This window comes from Diadema setosum, chromosome 14 (assembly GCF_964275005.1).
Source record: "Diadema setosum chromosome 14, eeDiaSeto1, whole genome shotgun sequence".
NCBI lineage: Eukaryota > Metazoa > Echinodermata > Echinoidea > Diadematoida > Diadematidae > Diadema > Diadema setosum.
Window position 1 is genome coordinate 24,920,281 of NC_092698.1, and position 11,456 is coordinate 24,931,736.

The window sequence follows — 11,456 nt, forward strand, 5'->3', positions numbered from 1 at the left end:
CGGCGCCCGATATAAATCTCCGCACACCTAGCTAACCTCTAGCAAATATTCAAAGCTTCTTCTGAACAATAATTATTTAGCATCCTTTTGTACATTTGTAAGTGATTTGATTTTTTTTTTAGCTGATACACTGCGTACAAGCTGTATTCAGCTTATTTTTCCCATGCGATGTTGCATACATACTATGACACATGACTATGACGAATTTGTTTACACAAGTATAAGGAAGCAAATACTACTTCCAATTTCACACCTTATCTAAAGTACTTAAAATTGATAGAGTAAAATCAGAAAGTTGTGTATTGATTATTATTTTTTATTGTTGCCTTGTTTGCCGAGGATGTTCATGTTGGTTGGGACCAGACGCTAATTGAGGTAATGACTAGGCGTACTTATCAATCCGCCATTCGTCCATTTATGTTTGCAAACAGATATCATAAAAATGGAATTTTTTTTTTTTGGTCTTTCTAATCAGTTAATTAAGATTATTAATAAAGTGAAGCTCTTTTGAGTATCCAGTACGCATTGCTTATTGCGACGTCAATAATACCTTGTAATAGTATTAGGCCCCAATGATGATGATGATGATGATAGTAATAGTAATAATAATAATAATAATAATAATAATAAAATGTTAATAATAACAATAATAATGATAATGATAATAATAATAATAATAATAATAATAATAATAATAATAATGATAATAATAATAATAATAATAATAATAATAATAATAATAATAATAATAATAATAATAATTTACTAATAAAACCAATTTTTTTTTTTATATGCGCGTTGATGAAAATTTCAGTGCGCTTTACAGACCATCATTACCACCGGTCACTGGATACAGTACGTTATTTCAATCCAGCGCTGACAAAGTTCAGATTTCCACTTCCTGGGGAACATCCAGCCCCCTAATTATTAATAGTTTATGAAAAGGAAACAAATTCATTTTGTTTCTGTTTCCATGTCAATTCAATTCAATTCAATTCATTTATTTCATTCTCATTTTCTTTCCAACAAAACATAACACGAGGTAAATCAGAAAATCCATCATAAGCATGTATACAGTACAAAGTGCGAAGGATTAACGATATACAACAAACTAATAGAGATGAATCATGTATACATACGGGAAAATACAAAGTTATATTTTGAGGAGAAAAAAAAAACTGAGGAAATTAGGTGGAGGCAGCATTGGGGGCCATGTCATCTTTACCTCATCCAGTGTGGTTCCTTTGGCTAATATCACTGTACCGCAAGAACACGGGAAACTGCTTAATTTGGATATGATTTGATGAAACTTCATTTCAGTCTGGTTGTAGTCTGATTTCAGCCTGTTCATTGAAGACAATTTCATCATGGCTTTGAAGTGCAGTGAGATGACAACATGAAACTCGCCGAGCCACTAGGCGATTTCTTAGGACTTCAAAGTTATTGAACCTCCTCAGGGCGGATCTAGCTTTTTGCTACGGGGGTGGGGGTACCCAATGACGACGCACGGAGCATCGTCCACGAGCCGCGAAGCGGCGAAGTGCAAACCGGGAAGTGGGGGGGGGGGTCCGAGAGGGGGCTGTCAACCCTTCTCGGCGATTTTGTTTTGTTTTGTTTTGTTTTGTTTTTCTATTTTGAGCCCTTGTAGGTGGTGTTTTCCTGGCATCTATACTCGCACAATGGAGACCATAAACAGCAGTGCATGATAACGTCTGTTTATATCAAGTAAAATATTCCACATCACATTTTCACATGACAGCCCAAGTGGGGGGATGGTGGTAAACCCCCTAGTCTCCCTCCCCCTTCACACTCCAGATCAGCCACTGAAATTGCGCTACAACTTACACAAAATGAAGCAACCTCACGCAGAAGAACTTTGAGAGAAATCGGAACAATTCAACAGATAGTGATGATCTTTCAAAATAATTGTCCAAATTCCAAATGAGCGTGTTGAAAGGAATGCACATACAGTTTTGCTCCCGCCGGCAAAGTCGCCGCTCACGGGTAGACCACATTTCTGGCTATACCTGCAGTATCCTCGCTGAAACTCTGTCTGAACATTTTGTCAAGCGACGCTGGCATGAAATCCTGACCATCGTGAGTCGCGCAGACAGCGGGAAGTACACCCTCCGTTCTCTCATGGCAGTGCCCTCCATGATACGGTACGCCGTATCCTCTGGGGTGGAGTCCAGTGTGGAGGGGTGGAGGGCGCCCTCTGTGAATTTCAGCGCATTGGTGGTGTTGATTGCTCCTGGAATAATAAAAATAAGGGAAATATGCGTGAGAATCATAGAACGAGGAGCAGGACGAAAATAATGAGATAATATATGAGAACGAGGGTAGGAAGCAGAAATGGAAATGAGAATTGGAATGAGATTGAGATTGGAAATGAAAACGAGGCTGAGTAATGAGATCGAGAATGGACGTGAGAATGATAATGAAAGTGACAATAAAATGAGATTTCGAAATGAACATGAATTCCATGGAATGTACTGATATGAAATGAAATGAAATGAATGAAATGAAATGAAATGAATGAAATGAAAATAAAATGAGATGAAATGAAATGAAATGAAATGAAATAAAATGAAATGAAATGAAATAAAGTGAAGACGAAAATGAAAATGAATATTGTGATCAACTCACCAATGATGTGCTCTGTGATGGAGATGTTGCGTCCTTGGATGTCGAAGTCGTGTCTCAGCGATCCAAAGAAACCGTGGAGGGCAAACTTGCTCGCCGAGTACGACGGGAAAAACGGAAGGGCCACTTGTCCTGGGAGCAACAAGAATGATGTGAAATCAAGTTTTCACCTTGTCTTCCCTTTCCGATATAACAAAGACGTGACAAGGTTACGTACGCACATTACCACATATTACAGCATTTGTTCCATGGGCGTAAATCCCGGGGGGGGGGGGATGGGGGGGTATATCCCCCCCTGAAATGGAGGAGGGGGGGATGGCCTGTACAATCATCCCCCCCCCCCTGAATCTTGAGGAAAAAATGGAGGAAGCAGAAATGTGATATGTATCAATTTTGGCATATTGCATGACGTTTGTACGCCGGCCTTCAGACAGGTAACAGAGCTGAACAATATATGCTATCTTGTAGGAAAATGTATATACAATTTTCTCAGGCGCTCGCTCGCTTCGCTCGCTCGCGAAGAAAGTAACATCGACATACACTGCGAGTATGGCTCAGACGTTGACAACGTCAAATAGTATAGGCCTACATGTAAACATCCTATGACGCGAGTAACTGGGGACCATCTGCAAAATATGTACGAAAACAAACAAACAAACAATAACAAAAAAAAATATCGCCATAATTGAACCCCCTCCATTTCCTGAATCATTATTGAGAAACGACAGTGACTGATGACTCAGTCAGGATGGGCATACCCAGGGAAGATCAGGGGCGTCGAATCTATTGGGGGGGGGGGGGGGGCAAAGGGGCATTTGCCCGCCCCTATACGGATGTGTTTAGGCAGACAAAATCTCATTTATCCCCCAAGCAATTCCCGAGATGAGGACAAATCTCGAACTTTCTTCATGGAAAATATTGTCCAAATATCGCCAGAATTATGCACCAGATCGTTGTATTGCAATCATAAACATGCAAATGCTCTGCTATACAGGATCCCTTTCGATAAACTTTGTACACTTTTGATATTGACGTATATTTCCCTAATTTATCAAAGAGTGTGGATCAGATCTTATATTATGAAGAGGCGTCGATGGGGGGGGTGGTTCCCCCATAAAAGTGGGACAAACAAAAGCGAAAAATATAGCTACAAACGGCAGTTTTTGGAGTGTAAAATGTCAAAATTTTAAAGCTCGCTCGCTCCGCTCGCTCGCATTTAACCGCTATGCCATTCTCCTGATGTTGCTGCCAATGACTGACAGCAGTTGCGCCCGGTGCGCCCCCTTACTTGCCAAAGCGAAAAATATAGCTACAAACGGCAGTTTGGGGACTGTAAAATGTCAAAATTTGAAGCTCTCTCGCTTCGCTCGCTCGCATTACTAATCATTATTCCATTCTCCTTGTGTTGCTGCCAGTAATTGCCAGCAGTTTTCGCCCGGTGCGCCCCCCCCCCCTTAATTTCCAAAGCGAAAAATATAACTACAAGCGGCTGTTTTGGGACTGCAAAATGTCAAAATTTTGAAGCTCGATCGCTTCGCTCGCTCGCATTTAACCATTATGCCATCCTCCTGATGCTGCTGCAAGTAATTGCCAGTAGTTTTCGCCCGGTGCGCCCCCTTAATTTCCAAAGCGAAAAAATACAGCCACAAACGACAGTTTTTTAGACTGCAAAATGTCAAAATTTTCAAGCTTACTCGCTTCGCTCCCTCGCATTTAATCATTATGCCATTCTCATGATGTTGCTGCCAGTAATTGCCAGCAGTTTACGCCCGGTGCGCCCCCCTTAATTTCCAAAGCAAAAAAAATACAGCCACAAAGGACAGTTTTTTAGACTGTAAAATATCAAAATTTTCAAGCTCACTCGCTTCGCTCGCCTCGCATTTAATCGTTATGCCATTTTCCTGATGTTGCTGCCAGTAATTGCCAGGAGTTGCGCCCGGTGTGCCCCCCCCCCCTTAATTTCCAAAGCGAAAAAATACAGCCACAAACGGCAGTCTTTGGACTGTAAAATGTCAAAAATTTTCAAGCTCGCTCGCTCCGCTCGCTCGCATTTAACCACTATGTCATTCTCCTGATGTTGCTGCCAGTGATTGACAGCAGTTGCGCCCGGTGCGGCCCCCCCTTAATTTCCACAGCGAAAAATATAGCTACAAACGGCAGTTTTTAGACTGTAAAATGTCAAAAATTTCAAGCTCGCTCGCTCCGCTCGCTCGCATTTAATTGCTATGCCATTCTCCTGATGTTGCTGCCAGTGATTGACAGCAGTTGCGCCCGGTGCGGCCCTCCTTAGTTTCCAAAGCGAAAAATATAGCTACAACGGCAGTTTTGGGACTGTAAAATGTCTAAATTATTAATGCAAAAAGATTTCATCGTGGGAGGGGGAAACCTCCCTACCATACCCTCCCCCCCCCCCCTCGCTTGCTTCGCTCCTCCGTGGCCGCACATAACCGCTCCTCCTAAGATCAAATCCTGTCTACGCCGGTGATAGGCCCCATTAGTTAGTAGACCTTCACAGTGATGTCGCACAGGCGGAGCAAGAGCTGAAATGCCACGATTTAGTCATTCAATAATATATTGTGAATATTTCATTTTCTTATTGTTTTTTAAAGAAAAGAAAACAAAATTTCACCAAAAGTGTGCACCAGATCGCTGAATTTCAGGTCTGAAATGCAAAATCTCCTCGTGTGGAGAGGATACGCACCCTCCCCCCGTTCGGTCGTTCCGCTCCCTCTCAGAGATATTTCAAAAACATAAAGAAAAATGTTTTCATACTTTTAAGGTCTCATTTTCCGCCGAAAGTCATCTGACAAGCAAAAAAAAAAAAAAAAAAAAGCAATAAGAACAAAACGTCTTCATATTTTTGCTGCCACTTTCCTCCCACTATAACTTATTCCATGCAAAAGAGTGGGACATCCGATCCCTGTAAAGTGTGTGTGTGTGTGTGTGTGTTGGGGGGGGGTTCACCAAGCTCCCCCCCCCCCCCCCCCCCCCCCCCCAAGGCTGCGCCGGTCCGGTTATGGGCTTGTAATCGTGGTGATGGTGACCATCCCCCCCCCCCACTCCTCAGTACGGATTTACGCCATTTGTTCTCATCATTTTGGTCCAAGGAAAATTGGAATTGTAGTACATGTACCCTTACCCCCCCCCCCCCCCTCTTACCAACGAGCACAATAACATCGTGTTACCGTCTACGTTTGCACAATGTGAGGAATGTGAAAAATCCCTCCAAACTTTCTGTATTGATGGTAATAACTCCTATTACATCAAGGACCGGAATTATTCTTCAGGCTTTTTGGAATATGGATGTTGGTAGTTCGTAAACACATTGTTGTATCCATAACCATCATGACCATTGCCTTCAGGAAAATGTCGTATGTTCCCGTCTTAAAGGGCAGTACCATACATGCGTTCCCTCCAGAAAAGTATTCCTGGTCTGTCTGTCATTCCCAGAATGATAACTAAGTTGAGATGGTAACGTCACTCGGATAAACTACAACCCATGCTCCAGTTGATAATTTCAACAAATTGAAATCAAATCAAGCTGGAAACTGAAGAGATAATGTTCAAGTTACATCAGACATTTATGTCATCGCCTCAAAAAAAAAAAAAAAAAATCAATTCGGTGTAGCAATTATCTGCTTGTTTAACAGTATTTTTTAAAGTCAAATTCGTTTTCAATTGGATTTGCCTTTCTAGGTCGAGTTGTACAATCCTCGCCAGGACCTTCACCAGAAAAAAAAAAATAAAATAAAATGAAATAAAAGCTAACCACCAAGCACTGACCTGCAATGGAAGAGACCACGCCTATACTGCCGTTACTCTTGGCCAGGACGGGCGTGGCATGGGTTGCCAGCGCGACGTAGGAGCGGAAATTGATGTCCATATATTTCTGCAACAGGTCAAGTTTGCCTCCTTCCCACAGCTGAGGATAGTTGGAATAGATGTGGTTGAGTAACAGGTGGTCGAGACCCCCAAAGCGTCTTTCTGCTTCCCTAATGAGCGGCTCGGTGTCGTTATAATTCCCCATGTCCAAGGGAATGTAAAATGCATCCTCCGCACCTAATTCCTTGCACTTTGCCACCACCTTGGAGATAGAATTGGTAGAAGCTAGGTGAGCAAGACCATGGATTTGAAGTTAATAAGCTTGCATGGTTTCAGGTGTAATAATAGGCCTACCTAACTCTCAGAGATATAGGACAGTGCGTCCTTATTGAGGGCTTCTTTATAATGATGATGATGATAATGGTGATGATGATGATGATAACTAAAACTACTACTAATAATAATAACTAATGTGATATCCACTTCACTGTGATGTTCAACTTTTTAGAACATGGCAAAATGCTTCATTAACCACCCAGATAGATGCTGCGGCAGAGAGTAAAGCCTGGAGATTGTAGCCTCAAAACTGAAATTGACATAATGTCGACCCTTTTGTTTCCTGTTTCCAAACACAGGTACAGCCTGTATAATGTGAACTAATTAAGAACTAATTAATCGCTTTATGTAAACTATCACTGCGAGAGTTTATATACAAATAATACACTGAATACAGAATACGACACTGAATGGTTCGTGGCAAGAGCGCCCCTCGTGGTTTACCAAGTGTAACATGTTCTACCAAATATCCATAGAGATCAATGGTGAAATGAATGGACGCCGCTATTGTCAACAAAAAGTTATTTCCAACGCCATAAAACTTTACTTGTTGTAAGACAGCCTCTCTCCTGGCAGTGACGAGGACTCTGGCACCAAGTCTGGAGTACCAGTAGGCCAGCTGCTCACCAATCCCTGTGCTTGCTCCTGTGACAATCACTCGCTTGCCTCTGATGCTCTCTAGGAAGGTAATAGATAATGAAATAAGTACATGTATAAGGGGAAGGGTGTTTTTTGTGTGTTTTTTTTTTTTGTCTGTCTGCGTGTGTGTGTGTGTGTCAGTGAGGTGCAGTACTAGTGTATGATTTGTTGGTGGTAAGGATGACCATCAATAAACTACGAAACAATTTTATTGCAACTGATTGACAAATTGCCCTACATCGACGTAAATAAGCACTGTATTGATCAGTGTTTTAGTAGTAGCCATGATAAAAAAATCATGGGCGTACATACTCGCCCATGATTTTTTTTTTTTTTATCATGGCTACTACTAAAACACTGATCAATTAAGTGCTTATTACGTCGATGTAGGGCAATTTGTCAATCAGTTGCAATGAAAACACCTCGACGGAAAATTTCATGAATTTGAAACAATTTTACTTTAACACGCATGGTAATAGGTGATAGATGGGCTGCAGCAATCATGACACTCGTGTGAATTGCATGTTGAACAAATTAAACTACTATGATTGCATCGACGTGAGTAAGGTTGCGAGTTGGTATGCCTAACCAATTATGTCAAAGAAAACCATTCCACAGTTCGGTTTTGTTTTGTTTTGTTTTGTTTTGTTTTGTTTTGTTTTGTGATGATTTTTCTTTATGTTTCGTCGTTGTGGTTGTTTGTTATTGTTTTGCTTGTTCCTTAATTGTCTTAATTCTAGCCACTGTTCATGAGCACAATGCAGGAACTAAACTGCAATTATTAGGGCTTGCTGCTTACAAAATATGTATAGCTGTAGTATCACCTTGGACTTAATCAAACCAAATCAATATTCAATTTTGTTCAGATGTCAGGAAATTAACTTTGAAAGATACCATAACGACTGGTCAATGACAATCAATTGTTCCCTGGACATGTTCCCTGGACTTGTTCCCTGATTATCAAATCCGTTGACTCAATAATTGATCAAAGCCTTTTGCTCAATTACAGATAGCGATATTTGAGGTGAAATAACTTGTACTCGGGCCAAGTTATCTATGTTTAACATTCTTTCACAAGGGTTGCTGAAGGGGGGGGGGCTGGAGGCTGCAGCCCTCCACCTCTCCCACTTCTTTTCTTTCTTTAAAAAAAAATCGGAAAAACAACAATAAAAGAAATACAATAATTATAAAATTACAACAAAATCAATGCCTTTCCGTTATTACCCTTGACCCCCAACCCAACAAACATACTTAAAACATTCTCGCACCCAGTTTCAGTCTGGGGTAAAACTACCTGTACTACTAAGTTTACAATAAGGACCAAAAACTGATACCATCATGTAAGTGCGAGCACATCGTAAGAGTTCAGTAACTGTCGACCACCTGTCATCAAAAAAATGCAACACCAGCGTGAAACATGGTCGAACTTTGAGTGACCCTGGCCATGGCACAGTTGCCCTTTCTGCCTCATTTTATTTTCTTTCTTTTTTTCGTGAACATGACACACACTATGCTCTGTTAATTAATGACCCAGAAACAGAATTCGGGAACTCCCGAAGCCCCACAGATCAGACTGTCTGAATGTCATAACGCTTCTGGGGTATAGGTCAGCCTTACAAAAGGCGCTTGATCAGAGTGAGACAATTACACTTCTTTCACGAGGCAGACACTTCAGGTACTCAGTTATTGAGATCTAGGTCCCCTACCTAAATGAGAACTCCAGTGCAGTTGAAAGTTTGTTTGAACAGGGGTAAAATTTCTTAGCATGATAACAAGAATTGATCAAAATCGGATGATTATAATATGAGGAAATTATGATATTTTGAAGTTTCACTAGTTTTTTTTCAAGAAACCGTTCTTGAACGGTCAACATGAATGTACAAGTGAAGTGATGATGTCATCCCCTCACAACTTACCAATATATCGTTTGCTCATTAAAAAAAAATGCATTTCCAGTTTTTCAATCAAACGCAATTACGCCCCAGCATCAATCCTGATAATTTATTGATGTTATATCTAGCTGATCATTATTCTGAAGTTACACTTCAATAACAGAAACTTTGACTTTCGTCATTATTATTCTTCTTTTTTTTCTTTTTTTTTTTAGACAAGCAACGTAAAATTGAGGGAGGTGATATCATCAGCTCACTCATTCTTGCCTATTCACATCACTGTACGAGAACTCCTTTGCAGGAATTAGCGAAACTTCAAAATTTCATAACTCCCCTTATATTTATCTGATATGGATCAAATTTTCACTGCGGTACTCGTAAGATTGTACTCTTTATAAAACTAACTTATACTGGACTGGAATTCCTCTTTAAACATGTTCAGATCTCGTTTTTCTGATTGAACATAATTTCAGAGTGGCAGTCTACAATAATGTTTCAAGAGGACAACGAACAGGCCTATATACTGCAATCGGCCTATTGCTAAATTTCATCCATTCTGTTCTTTTTATTTTTTTTTAATACAGTGCTGCCTGAGTAATCTACAACAAAGCACATTTAATAAATACATGTATAGTTAAAAAAAAAATAAGGTGTTAAACGAACAGAATGGCGAGGATATTTCATCAAAATCGGATCTAGAATAGGATAGGATTGGAGCCCAATGAAAGTTTAATACATACTCATGAAACGGCGTTAACTCACAGCCACGTATTGACGGGATGAGGCTACGTCACAAACCTCTCATGGAACTGTTCATATAGGCCTACTAGCTTCGTTATTTCCTCTTATGATAAGAATGGTTTTCCATTCTTATAAGTTGCATCCTTCACATCGACTTATTCTCAAACTTTGTAAAGCTAGCCAAAAATTAGTTTAAAGAGGACAGGATGTCTGTAGTTGAGCCATTGACCAAAACGCATTGCATAGTATATGATATTATATATATATATATATATATATATATATATATACATTATATTATATATATACATATCTATCTATCTATATCTATATATATATATATATATATATATATATATACATTATAATATATATATATATATATATATATATATATTATTATTATTATTATTATTATTATTATTATTATTATAAATAAATATATAAAACGTCTTTTCTTATTTTACCTATTGCAACCCCGATAAAACTGATTCCATGCATTTTCTTTGCCCAATGATATTTCCCCTTATTTGTACTAGGCCTATTTATTTGAACGTGCTATGGGAATACACTAACAGGTCAACTTGAACGGAATATTTTACATCAAGATATTTGCCGATTGCATTCCGAGCTCCTTTATTATCAATACCATACCATTAATGCCATACCATATATGCCAATACCCTTACCAGGATATATAGTTTCATAGCAATATAACGGAATAATATTACTCTTCTGAAAGTCAGCTACATTTTACGACATTCCATACGCCCAAAGAATAAACAACCAAACTTGCTACTTTGGTTTAAATTCTTTCCATAATACTGCAATGCATGATGTTACCGGGACGATTGTATAGGGCGTCACAATCATTGGCATTCAGAGAATAAAGTGTACTGAAAGAAAATATTGTAATGTTATTCATATAAAAGCTTTTTATACTAAAGATTTTGTTGGTGTTCATTGTGACATAATGAATCACGTATATATTACTCCTACATGACAAGCAAATGGCGCGCTACATGAGAAACATAAAAATAAAACATTAATCTTAACTTCACTCACTCGGGTCAAACTCTTCTCGGGAGACGAATCCTAGCAACCCAGCAGCAGCAGTCAATGCAGCCACCGCCAGCCAAACTTTACATGAATACATTATATAGCCGGTCTGTCGAAATGAACCTAGGGGTGTGAAAAGAATTGAAAACAGGAGTTCGACACACGACGAACGACTCAGCTCGATGTAACCGACCGTTTCACCAGACATTATTTAAGTCACCAGATGAAAAGACGCACTGTGGTGTGTTCCCCGTCAATGCCATCATAATATATAATGCGTCGTGCAGCGGAAGATAAAGAATGATGGACAAACACTAACTAAAC

General features: G+C 39.6%; 1 pseudogene; it reads right to left on the reverse strand.

Annotated features, from left to right (window-relative positions):
- Positions 1-1,804: 1,804 nt before the first annotated feature.
- On the reverse strand, positions 1,805-11,229 carry LOC140237971 (hydroxysteroid 11-beta-dehydrogenase 1-like protein; annotated as a pseudogene).
- Between the last annotated feature and the right edge of the window lie 227 nt (positions 11,230-11,456).